General features: G+C 43.4%; 1 long non-coding RNA gene across 2 annotated transcripts in view; it reads left to right on the top strand.

Annotated features, from left to right (window-relative positions):
- The window catches only part of LOC135897781 (uncharacterized), a 245,561-nt gene that overhangs the window by 84,161 nt on the left and 147,863 nt on the right, over positions 1-13,537 (top strand). The window lies entirely within an intron of this gene.

The following is a 13,537-nucleotide window of genomic DNA, read 5'->3' as shown; positions in this document are numbered from 1 at the left end:
TTTGACAGGAGGCGAAATATTTGAAGCATTTAACGATCTTATCGACTCCTTTTATGCGATAATTTCACTTACAAATAGAATAAAGCACACCAATGAGCTAGCACCTATTTAACTTTAACGTGACAACTTTAACATCACTTAGCTTTGTTTACTTCAAGGGCGGAGCTTACGTTGTAAGGCTAGAGTATTTAACACTGTTATTCTGAAACGAACATTAAATTTTAAAAAATGAGATGAAACCAGTTCCTCATTCCACTTGTCGAGAATAGCGAGGCGGTGATACTAAGGAGCTGTCTGCATTATCTAGAGCCGGCGCGTCCCAGGGCGAGAGGCCCGTTCCGTTTGCCTGTTTCCACTGGCACCGATGGGAAGGTTCAGGGAGACAGCGAGGGGTCTTATTCTATGCGCCGACCCGCGCCGGGGTTGAAAGGCCGCAAGGTGTTGCAGCCGCGATTTCCTAATGACCGCCGTTCGTTAGGCCCCGGTGCGCTGGCTCTGATGCAAAGGATTGCGCGTTCGTGCCGGGTTCGCCATTTGTATATTCGACCGATTAGTGCTGCGTGATTGACCGGGAGGTGGCCACCTACCGGTAGTTTAGGGGCAGGCTGCTGACGGAAACAAAGAACAAACCGGCTGAGCAGCAACGGAAGAGAGCGGAGGGTGTCTTAGGGAGCTGAGCGAAAGTGTGAAAGAAAGAAGACGATATGAAACCAAAGCGGAAAGGTAAAATTAAAAGAAACGAGAATCGTCCGGTTGCAAACGGCCCTTAGTTAGCGTGAGAAACGCCCAGGTGTGGGGAATTCGCAACGCTTCGGCAGCTTTGGGAATGTTTGGATTGCTTAGGCCACCGCATAAAACGCACGGTGCGTGTCGACCGCGCATGAAACGTTAATACACCGTGTAATAGTGGGTGTAGACGCGTTGGTCAAGACAGAGAGCTCGCGACGTACTAGGGCTGACTTTGCCTCCCTAATGAATCTTGAATGAATTCGCCAATATCGTAACCTACGGGCTAAACAGCAATGTAGCCCCCATTTCTTTTAAACTATGAAGATAATTTTAAACGTAACCTGTAACGAGTAATCTAGTTTCACCCTTTTAGGAGCGCTTAATGAAGAGGTGGACGTTGCTTCAGTTTTCAGTTTCAGTTTATTATTCTTTAAATACAATCAATGGGTAAGAGACAATATACAGACGAGGGTCCCAAAGTCAAAGACTGCAACGGGACCATCGGTTAATAATAACAACGGAGAGATGGATTAAACATGAACAAGTTAAATAAAAGAAACAAACACAATCGCGAAAAATACGACATAGAAAAATTAAGGTAACGAGAACAAATTGTCCATATACAAGCCTATAGTGCATAAAAAAGCTGTCAATACATGCAAATGGCCAACGTAGGGTAATGAATGACGTAAACTTAGTCATACATATAAAAAACTTAATGGCATGTCTAAATGCATGAAAGGATGAAGATTTAAGGTGTTGGGTAAAGCATTCCACCGTTTTATAGCAGCGAATGATGTAATCCTTTTTTTGGAAGTTAGAATGAACCATAGGCAGTAGAAAATTGTAGTTACCTGCAAACCTGGTATTATAATTATTGATCAGGTACCTGGAATCAATGAATTGGTATGAAAGCTGTTTAATAAGTAATTTATAAAACATAACTATTATATGATAGTTGAAAAACTTCGTTACAACAAGGATGTTATTTTCACGAAATAACAGAGTAGCCCCCATGAAAAACCCGCTATTAGTGATAATGCGTATTGCTTTGTTTTGTAAGTGCTGATTATAGACAAGATAAGATAGTATTATGTGCTTCCCCAGGAAACAATACCGTAATTAATGTTACTATGAATGAAAGCAAAATATAACGCTAATAATGCGTCTTTGGAGAAATATGCTCTTGATTTGATTAATGCTCTAATACCGAAGGTACACTTTTGCCTAATGAAGGCGATGTGTTGAGAAACCTTGAGGTTAGAATCTAATTTGGTGCCCAAAAATGATGCACAGTCGGAGACGGGAATGTGATGACCATCTAGACTTATCTCAGGCAAGTCAGGTAGTATTCTTTGGCTAGATCCGAAAATCATGAATTGAGTTTTTGAAGGATTGATAATTAAATGATTGGAAGAACACCATGCAACAATACGGTCAAGCTCATTGTTTAGTTTAAGGATTAAGGTTGTTAAAGAATTGTCACGCAACAAGATAGTAGTATCAGAATCACAATCAGAATTTATTGTTAGAATTTGGGTCAAATTACATGTATTTAGTATGCAGGAGGAGGTCCCATAGTCAAAGACTGTATCGGGACCTCCTGTACAAGAATAGTTATGATAATTGACATCGCAAAGCAACAGTAGCATATAATAAGGTACTATACAAGCAACAGGAAATGAACGTTAACAGAGCAAAATACAGAATTCATTACAAATAATAACAACGTTTAGCTTATCTCACAGTAACATAAAAAATTGCATGTGAAAAATATACCAGTAATTTATTTACAAGAACAAAAACAAACAAAAAAAGGCAAAAAAGCAAGAAAGAACGAACAAAAAAAAACGGTTACAGTAAATTTTCTCATTAGTTTTGTAGCGTTCCTACTTAAAGGACACAGTAAACGTAAAGCATTGCTGTGGAACTGGCGTCCATCTTGTCTACATTTTATTCTCACTTCCTTCTTCTCTTCTCCTGAACCCAGACTCCTGCGCTTCTTCATCTTCTATTCCAAGGCTCATACCGCTTCACCCTTCCAGGTTTCTTTTGCTAACCCCTCCTGGGGTAATACTTGAAAACGTTTCCAATCGAAGCACATTCAACTGAGCCACGTTCGCCAATGTACCACACAGTCTTCAATATTCCTTTCTGAGTGGCCGTCTTTGTCACAGAGTAAGGACCATAAAATTTGGCATTGGATTCTCTTACTCCTTTCCTAACTAGAATGAGGTCGGTGACTTGAATGTCTGGAATATCTGAGCAATGTCTCTTGTCAAAATTTTTTTTCATTCGTTTACGGTACCTCTCCTCCTGCGATTTCTGTTTCCTTTCCTCGACGATCTGGAGATTTTCTTACAGCCCAAGTTCACGGTCCGCCTGAAGAATAGGGGTTTCTCCTGAAGAAGCGAATTGCGGGCTGCATCCCAAGCCGCTGGTGTAGGAGCGATTGTGATGTCTTACAGCTGCTTCTAAAGAGCATTTCCAACCACCAGGGAAACTATCGTACATCCTGATGTATTGTTTAACATCTCGTATAGCACGCTCTGCAAGCCCATTCGCTGCGGGATGGTATGGCGCACAGAACTGGATTGATATATTATGGTCTCGAGCCCATCTTGCTAGCTTTTCGCTCTTGAACGCTGGACCGTTGTCACATACAATTGTCTTGGTTGTCCTAAACATATCCCGTTCGAGAAGGGCGATGACACTATTCGCATCTTCTTTTCCTGCCCGTGCCGCGACCATCCTGGTGCATTCATCTATGGCCAGAAGAAAAGCTTGCGTTTTTCGGACTCCTTCTCGTTTCTTATTTAGCTCGGCGAAATCCAGGTGTATAACTTCAAAAGGCACGTTTGAGTGGCGAGGTATTATCATGGCGTCCGTAGGCTGCTTATATTTCACTTTGTTGATTTGACAAATGTGGCATGAACGAACGTATCGATTGACGTCGTCTTTCATGTGAGGCCACGTAAATCTCTTGACTAGCTTGTTGTAGGTGCGCCAAAATCCGTCGTGTCCTCCAGATTCTGGGCTATCGTGGTACAAATAAAGCACCCTGGAAACCAGCGTTGGCGGGACTTGATAGCGACCTTCCCTAAAAATCAATTGTTCAGTGCCTTCCCAAAATTTAATTTCATTGATTTCTGCCGATTGTTCGTTGTTGGCCTGTATCATCAGTCTAGACAATGCATCTGCATCAGTCAAAAGGGGTCCAGGTCTGTGGGAGATGGTGAAATCGAACTGCTGCAAATAGTTCACCCATCTGGCGATACGTCCCTTAGGTTGGGTCATATTCAAGAGATGAGTGAGGGCTTGATGATGGGTGAACAAAGTAAACTTCGCACCTTCTAGGTACGTACGGAAGTACTGAATTGCTTTGAGGACTGCAAGAGCTTCCTTTTCAGTAGTGGTGTAGTTGACTTCAGGTGGCTTGAGGGTGTAGCTGTAGTAACCTACTACGTGTCGCTTTTCTCGGCCGGATGCTTCTGGACATTTCTGGTACAAGACTGCACCTGTCCCATAGTGTGAGGCGTCGGTATTCAGTTCAAAGGGTAAAGTGAAATCTGGTATGCGTAGAATAGGGTCAGCAGATATTCTGTGCACCAGATCACGGTAGACTCTCTCACATTCCTCATTCCACTCAAATGGAACTTCTTTCTGTGTTAGGCGCGTGAGGCATCTTGTTTTGATGGCAAAGTCTTTTATGAAGGGCCTGAAATGTCCTGCTAATCCCAAAAATACACGCAATGAGTGTACGTCATATGGTTTTACCAGTTGGGATATCCTCTCGACAGACTCTTGTTTCGTGCTTTTGGTAGTCCCATCAAAGACTCTTCCAAGAAACACCACTTTTCTTTGAAAGAACGCACGTTTCTTAAAATTAACCTTGAGGTGTGCCAAGCTCAAGGCATTTAATACCTGGGACAGGTGTGCCTGATGCTCCGTCTCTGTTTTGGAGAAGACGATAATATCGTCTATGTACACGTTACAAAAGACACCTAGGAAAGGCTTCAGGACTTCGTTCATAATCTTCTGGAACCATGCTGGTGAGTTTTTCCAGCCGAAAGGAAGCCGGTTATACTCGTACAGGTCGAAGGGCGTGATAAAAGCAGTGTACATTTTTGTTTCTTCGGTTAGCGGGATCTGCCAGAAACCTTTGCACAAGTCAATACGTGAAAAACATCGGCAACCACCTGTCTCATCTATAATCGTGTCTATCTTCGGCATGGGAAATGGTATAAGTTCTGTCTGTCGGTTGAGAACCCTGTAATCTGTGCACAGTCTGAAAGTTCCATCTTCTTTCGGCGCAATAGTTATGGGAGAGGCGAAGGGTGACACCGAAGGCCGGATTATATTGGCGTCTAGCATCTCCTGCAATTCCTTCTTCAGCCATATCTTGCGCTCTCTTGACATGTTGTAAGGTGATTTTCGGATGACGGTCTTGTCGGTGAGTTCGAAAGGCACCTTGTGTGACGTCATCGCCGGTGGATAGCTTCCTATGCATACTAGTTCAGGATAGGTCGTTGCAATATCCTCCGCGCAATTGACAACTCGCAGGTTATCCTTTCTATCCGGCTGTGTCTCTTGCCTTGATAGTCCTTCCACTAAAACCGCATCGTCCCAGTATACGTTGATTTTTAGTTTCTTTATATCTGGTCTGGATAGCAGAAAGTCATACGTCACCCCCTCAATCACCAGTACTTCACTCGCTATTTCATGACCTTGGAACTCTATGTTTACCGAGGCCCACTGATTATGCATTGTCACTTTTCCATCGTAGCCTTGCACCCGTAGTACTCTTCCACTATGCAGGTGACTTGCATTTACCAGCTTGGCATTTATTATAGACACAGAAGCACCGCTGTCAACCAAAGCCATCATGTGTCTGTTTCCCACTTTCACAGGGATGTGAAGTAGGCCAGAGCAAGTTAAATAAACAGTCTCGGTTGTGGTCATCGGGTCGGACTGATCACCCTTGTTTATCAGTTTTTTGTCGTCGGAGCCTCTTCAGCGTCCGAAAGTAGGGGAACAGGGTCGCTGTCGATGTTATGCACCCGACCTCTGGGAGCGCGCCAACCCAAGCTCTCTGTGCCGCCTGCAAGGCGGCGCGGTTCTCGCTGATTACGGCTCGACCAATCCGTGCCGGACCGTGTGAAGTGACCGCTTGAGCTAGCGTTTATATTTTCTTCTGAAGTAAATGATATGTCGTGAAGGCACTCCAGGAGCCCGTCCATAGTTTTAGGTGACCGTAGTTGCACTTGCTTCAGGACTTGCGCGTGCAGTCCGTGCATTATTAGTGCTACTACGGCAGACGGAGGAAGCATAGGCTCGGCCAGCTTTAAAAGGCGGCATTTGTCAAAGAAATACTCTACGAGGGAGCCTTGCTTGAATTATAAACTAAGCGCGGCGTCCCACCTTTGCACTGGGTTGCTTCGGAATGTCGTCAAGAATTTTTCTTTCCACTGATTCCAAGAGTTGCCAGCCTCTTCAATAATGTGCAAATCATACCACTTCCGTGCAACACCGCTTAAGTAACTACGCATGTTAGTAATCTTGTCCTCATTAGAGTGCCAGTTGTTCTTTCCAGCGGCATATTCATAGAATTCAAGCCAACCTTCTGGACTTGATGACATGCCGTCGAATGCATCAGGTTCTACAAATTTAGTCACTGGCTTCTCAGCGTTTAAAGAGCTTATAAGCGATGTCACCAGCTGGTTTTGTTGCGAAATCTGTTCTTGTTGTAGCCGAAGTGCTTTCAAAACGAGGCTCACCTCTTCCGTCGACGACTGTGATCCAGAGTCCTTCCGACGCATCGGTTGAAGAACTAATTCGTCGAAGATCACGAGAGGCAAGTTCACGTTCACAGCACCCTTCCGACGTAGTTCATCAGGATCCATGGAAGCCTTCTCTAAAACCAGGTTCATGAGTTCTGCCGAGTTGAGTTCGCGAGGTAGTTCCACCGCTGGTTCATCTTCAGCTTGGTATCTCGAAAAGATGATCTTGTCCGCGGAGGTCTCCTCAAGGAAAAATCTCACCCACATGTTGGGTGAAGATTACTGTTGAAGATTTTGGCGCAGCCGACAACTGACTCCAACATGTGGGTGACATTTTTCCTCGAGGAGACCTCCGCAGAGAAGATCATCTTTTCGAGATACCAAGCTCAAGACGAACCAGCGGTGGAACTACCTCGCGAACTCAACTCGGCAGACCTCGTGGACCTGGTTTTAGAGAAGGCTTCCATAGACATTGCTGAACTACGTCGGAAGGGTGCGGTGAAAGTGAACTTGCGTCTGGCGATCTTCGACGAATTAGTTCTTGAACCCATGCGTCGAAAGGACACTGCATCACGGTCTTCGACAGAAGAGGTGAGCCTCGTTTTGAAAGCTCTTCAGCTACAACAAGAACAGATGGCGCAACAAAACCAACTGGTGACGTCACTTATAAGCTCTCTAAACGCTGAGAAGCCGGCGACTAAATTTGTCGAACCCGATACTTTCGACGGCAAGTCTTCAAGCCCAGAAAGTTGGCTTGAATTCTATGAATATGCCGCTGGGAAGAACAAATGGCACTCTAATGAGGACAAAATTACCAACATGCGTAGTTATTTAAGAGGTGTTGCACGTAAGTGGTACGATCTGCACATTATTGAAGATGTTGGCAACTCTTGGCACCAGTGGAAGGAAAAATTCTTGAAGACATTCCGAAGCAACCCAGTGCAAAGATGGGACGCCGCGCTCAATTTCAAATTCACGCAGGGCTCCCCCGTCGAGTATTTCTTTGAAAAACGCCGCCTTTTAAAGCTGGCCGAGCCTATGCTTCCTCCTTCTGCCATAGTAGCTCTAATAATGCACGGATTGCCCGCGGAAGTCCTGAAGATAGCGCAAGCACGATCACCTAAAACTATAGACGGGCTCTTGGAGTGCCTTCACGACATACCATCTACTTCAGACGAAAATATAACCGCTGGCTCAAGCAGTCGCTTCAGACGGACCGGCGCGGATTGGTAAAGCCGTAATCCGCGAGAACCGAGCCGCCTTGCAGGCAGTACAGAGAGCTTGGGTTGGCGTGCTCCCAGAGGTCGAGTGAATAACGTCGACAACGACCCTGTCCCCATACTTTCAGACGCTCAAGAGTCTCCGACAACAAAAAACTAATAAACAAGGGTGATCAGTCCGACCCGATGACCACAACTGAGACTGTTTATTTAACTTGCTCTAGCTTACTTCACATTCCTGTCAAAGTGGGAAATAGACATATGATGGCTTTGGTTGACAGCGGTGCTTCTGTGTCTATAATAAATGCCAAGCTGGTAGATTCAAGTCACCTGCATAGTGGAAGAGTACTACGGGTGCAAGGGTACGATGGAAAAGTGACAATGCATAATCAGTGGGCCTCAGTAAACATCGAGTTCCAAGGTTATGAAATAGAGAGTGACGTACTGGTGATAACGGGGGTGACGTACGACTTTCTGCTATCCAGACCAGACATAAAGAAACTAAAAATCAACGTATATTGGGACGATGCAGTTTTAGTGGAAGGACTATCAAGGGAAGAGACACAGCAAGATAGAAAAGATAACCTGCGAATTGTCAAGTGCGCGGAAGATATTGCAACGACCTACCCTGAACTGGTATGCGTAGGAAGCTATCCACAAGAGATGAAGTCGCACAAGGCGCCTTTCGAACTAACTGACAAGACCGTCATCCGAAAATCACCTTATAACATGTCACGAGAACGTAAGATATGGTTGAAGAAAGAATTGCAGGAGATGCTAGACGCCGATATAATCCGGCCTTCGGTGTCACCCTTCGCTTCTCCCATAACTATTGCGCCGAAGGAAGATGGAACTTTCCGACTGTGCACAGATTACAGGGTTCTCAATCGCCAAACAGACCTTATACCATTTCCCATGCCGAAGATAGACACGATTATAGATGAGACAGGTGGTTGCCGGATTTTTTCACGCATTGACTTGTGCAAAGGTTTCTGGCAGATCCCGCTAACCGAAGAAACAAAAATGTACACTGCTTTTATCACGCCCTTTGATCTGTACGAGTATAACCGGCTTCCTTTCGGCTGGAAAAACTCGCCAGCATGGTTCCAGAAGATTATGAACGAAGTCCTGAAGCCTTTTCTGGGTGTCTTTTGTAACGTGTACATAGACGATATTATCGTCTTCTCCAAAACAGAGGCTGAACATCAGGAACACCTTTCTCAGGTATTAAATGCCTTGAGCTTGGCACAACTCAAGGTTAATTTTAAGAAAAGTGCATTCTTTCAAAGAAAAGTTGTGTTTCTTGGAAGAGTATTTGATGGGACTACCAAAAGCACGAAACAAGAGTCCGTCGAGAGAATATCCCAACTGGTTAAACCGTATGACGTCCACTCATTGCGTGTATTTTTGGGATTAGCAGGACATTTCAGACCTTTCATAAAAGACTTTGCTATAAAAACAAGATGCCTCACGCGCCTAACGCAGAAAGAAATTCCATTTGAGTGGGATGAGGAATGTGAGAGAGTCTACCGTGATCTGGTGCACAGAATCTCTGCTGACCCTATTCTACGCATACCAGATTTCACTTTACCCTTTGAACTGAATACCGACGCCTCACATTATGGAACAGGTGCAGTCTTGTACCAGAAATGTCCAGAAGCATCCGGCCGAGAAAAGCGACATGTAGTAGGCTACTACAGCTACACCCTCAAGCCACCTGAAGTCAACTACACCACTACTGAAAAGGAAGCTCTTGCTGTCCTTAAAGCAATTCAGTACTTCCGTACGTACCTAGAAGGTGCGAAGTTTACTTTGTTCACGGATCACCAGGCACTCACTCATCTCTTGAATATGACCCAACCTAAGGGACGTATCGCGAGATGGGTGAACTACTTGCAGCAGTTTGATTTCACCATCTCCCACAGACCTGGACCCCTTTTGACTGATGCAGATGCATTGTCTCGACTGATGATACAGGCCAATAAAGAACAATCGGAAGAAATCAATGAAGTAAAATTGTGGGAAGGCACTGAACAATTAATTTTTATGGCAGGTCGCTATCAAGTCCCGCCAACGCTGGTTCCCAAGGTGCTTTATTTGTACCACGATAGCCCAGAATCTGGAGGACACGACGGATTTTGGCGCACATACAACAAGCTAGTCAAGAGATTTACGTGGCCTCACATGAAAGAAGACGTCAATCAATACGTTCGTTCATGCCACATTTGTCAAGTCAACAAAGTGAAATACAAGCAGCCTACAGACGCCATGATAATACCTTGCCACTCGAACGTGCCTTTTGAAGTTATACACCTGGATTTTGCCGAGCTAAATAAGAAACGAGAAGGAGTCCGAAAAACGCAAGCTTTTCTTCTGGCCATAGATGAATGCACCAGGATGGTCGCGGCACGGGCAGGACAAGAAGATGCGAATAGTATCATCGCCCTCCTCAAACGGGATATGTTTAGGACAACCAGAAAGATCGTATGTGACAACGGACCAGCGTTCAAGAGTGAAAAATTAGCAAGATGGGCTAGAGACCACAATATATCAATCAAATTCTGTGCACCATACCATCCCGCGGCGAATGGGCTTGCAGAGCGTGCTATACGAGATGTGAAGCAATACATCAGGATGTACGATAGTTTCCCTGGTGGATGGAAATGCTCTTTAGAAGCAGCTGTAAGACATCACAATCGCTCCTACACCAGTGGCTTGGGATGCAGCCCGCAGTTCGCTTCTTCAGGAGGAAAGAAACCCTGCCCGTGCCGCGACCATCCTGGTGCACTCATCTATGGCCAGAAGAAAAGCTTGCGTTTTTCGGACTCCTTCTCGTTTCTTATTTAGCTCGGCAAAATCCAGGTGTATAACTTCAAAAGGCACGTTCGAGTGGCAAGGTATTATCATGGCGTCTGTAGGCTGCTTGTAGTTCACTTTGTTGACTTGACAAATGTGGCATGAACGAACGTATTGATTGACGTCTTCTTTCATGTGAGGCCACGTAAATCTCTTGACTAGCTTGTTGTATGTGCGCCAAAATCCGTCGTGTCCTCCAGATCCTGTCGGCTGCGCCAAAATAATGTAGCGTTCCTACTTAAAGGACACAGTAAACGTAAAGCATTGCTGTGGAACTGGCGTCCATCTTGTCTACATTTTATTCTCACTTCCTTCTTCTCTTCTCCTGAACCCAGACTCCTGCGCTTCTTCATCTTCTATTCCAAGGCTCATACCGCTTCAAGTTTGTCAATAGTAAATGCATTTTGAGTTCCCTTTTGAATTGGTGTAAAGATCTTGTATTTTTCATGATGAGAGGAAGAGTGTTCCATACTGATATGGAAGTGAATTCCACGGTTTGTTTACCGTAGTTAGTGCGGATTCGTGGTAAAAGAAAATTGTTATTTAACGCGAATCTGGTGGTACTATTAGTTGTCAGGTTAGATGGTGAAAATGTGATCGACGGTAGCTCATTATGTAGAAATCTGTAGAAAAAAATACCTAGGTTGTATGTAGTGAGCCCGGAAAAAGTAAGGATGTTATTCTCGTGTAGTAGAGAAGTGGCATTAGAAAACATGAACTATATGTAATTATTCTGATGGCTCGGTTCTGAATTGTTTGTAAAGACTTAATATGAGTATTATAGGTGTTTCCCCAACATATGATCCCATAAGTAATGTGAGAGTGGACGAAAGAGTGGTAAAGTGAGAGCAATGTGGTACGTGTGAAGTAAGGGCGTGCTTTAATTAAGATGCGTATACCATAAGCTATTTTCTTTTTGATGTGAGCAATATGATTGTGGTATTTCAGATTACAGTCTAGTGGAACGCCAAGGAAAGATGAACATGAACTTGGATGAAGGCAGTGGGGACCAAGACTGATAGATGGAATGGACGCTATGTTTCCCTGATGTGAAGAGAATACAACAAATTTAGTCTTAGTTGCATTAATAGATAAGATGTTAACGTTGCACCACCTCCGAATGTTTTCTAAGTCAGCATTTAGTTTGTTAATGAGAGATGAGATATCTTTATGAAAAGTAAATATAGTGGTATCGTCAGCATACAGAATGCATTTTGTCGAAGAAAGACAGTTAGGCAAATCATTAATATAAACTAAAAACAGGAGTGGCCCCAGGATGGAGCCCTGAGGCACACCGATGTTAGTAGTTCGCTGTCGAGAATAAGCACTGGAAACTGAAACAACTTGAACCCGGTTATATAAGTAGCTTTTTAGTAGCGAAAGGGCGGGACCGCAAATGCCTATTGCTTCCAGCTTAGAAAATAGGATATTATGATTAATGCTATCAAATGCTTGCGTTAGATCGATGAAAACTGAGGCGGCGAGAAATCCCTCGTCAATAAATTTTTTTAGTTGGTCCGTAAGAAGAATAAGTGCCAGCTCTGTGGAATACCCAGGGCGAAAACCGAACTGACATAGAGAGATGATATTAAATTTAGAGAGATATTTTGTTAGCCGTACTTCAATTAGTTTCTCAATAACTTTCCCAAAGAACGGCAGAATGGAAATAGGTTTGTAATTGTGCAGTAGTGAGTTGTCGCCTTTTTTGAAAACTGGGATAACTTTGCCACGCTTCAGTTCAGAGGCAAATAAACCAGTCCTGAATAATAAATTAACAATAAATGAAAGTACGTCTGAAATTAGGTGCGAGATAAGTTTAATGTTAGCAGGCTGGACCTCATCAATTCCAGCGCTTGTCACTTTTAGGTTATTTATAACGGCAGTTATTTATTCTGGCGTTGTAGGAAATAAAAAGAATGAATGAGGTAGACGGTTCACGTTAATGTTTTCTGCAAGATTAGGTGGATTGTTAGGAAAGAAAAAACTACTAAAAGCCTCAGCTATTTCAGCAGGGGAATCGAGCTCTACTCCATCCTTTAAAATTCTGGCTACCTGGTTTAGTCGTGCGTTATTTAAAAAGGAGTTGACAACCTCCCATTTCTTTTTAGTGTTATTAGCTGCCTGTAAAATTCTTTGCTCGAAATAAAAACGTTTAGCTGTTTTTATTTTACAGTTAACAGTGTTACAGAAGTTTTATATCTGGCACGTAAGTTCATGTTAAATGGTTGTCTTTTAGTTTTCCTATATAAGTTATCCCGTTTGCGCATTTGTGCTAATAACTGCTGTGAGAGCCATGGATTGTGAACAAATGACAAATTTTTTTGCATTTCTTTTTGGAGGTGAACTTATGGAAGTATGATGTAATTAGAGAAAAAAATTTGAAAAAGCTTTCTGTGGGTCATGTAGTGATTTAATTTCAGATCAGTTTGTATTAGCAACAGCAGTTATGAAGCCATCTTTATCAAGAACGTCTTTAGTGTGTGAAAGTGGGTAAGGTCGTACATTCGAATTGAAACGTAAAAGCAGGGGGTAATGATCACTGATGTCGATGTGCAAAACTTTTGCCTCTGGTGAATGAAGCAGGTTAGAAAAAGCATGATCAATAAGTGAGCCTGTACCACAAGAGACTTCGCGTGTGGGCACATTGATTAAGCAATCATATCCGTAGCTGTGGAATAAACTAGTGTAGCTGATACAGATGGGTGATGTTTCATCGAGTAAATTAACGTTTATATCACCTATTATAACAACATTTTTATTTTCTAGAGATATAGTATGTAAAATATGATCGAGATTGGTACAGAATTCATTGACTGACGATGAGGGAGAACGGTAAATGCAGCCAAATATGAAGTTCTTGTTATCTTGAGCAAAAAAGCAGTTACTGATTTCAATCCAAACAGGTTCGCACTTAGTAACGGTTAAAGATAGATCATGTCTTCTTTGATAAGC

The sequence above is a fragment of the Dermacentor albipictus genome, chromosome 1 (assembly GCF_038994185.2).
Source record: "Dermacentor albipictus isolate Rhodes 1998 colony chromosome 1, USDA_Dalb.pri_finalv2, whole genome shotgun sequence".
In the NCBI taxonomy this organism is placed as follows: Eukaryota; Metazoa; Arthropoda; class Arachnida; order Ixodida; family Ixodidae; genus Dermacentor; species Dermacentor albipictus.
The sequence above is the reverse complement of the archived record's forward strand: the minus strand, read 5'-3'. Positions and strand labels throughout refer to the sequence as shown.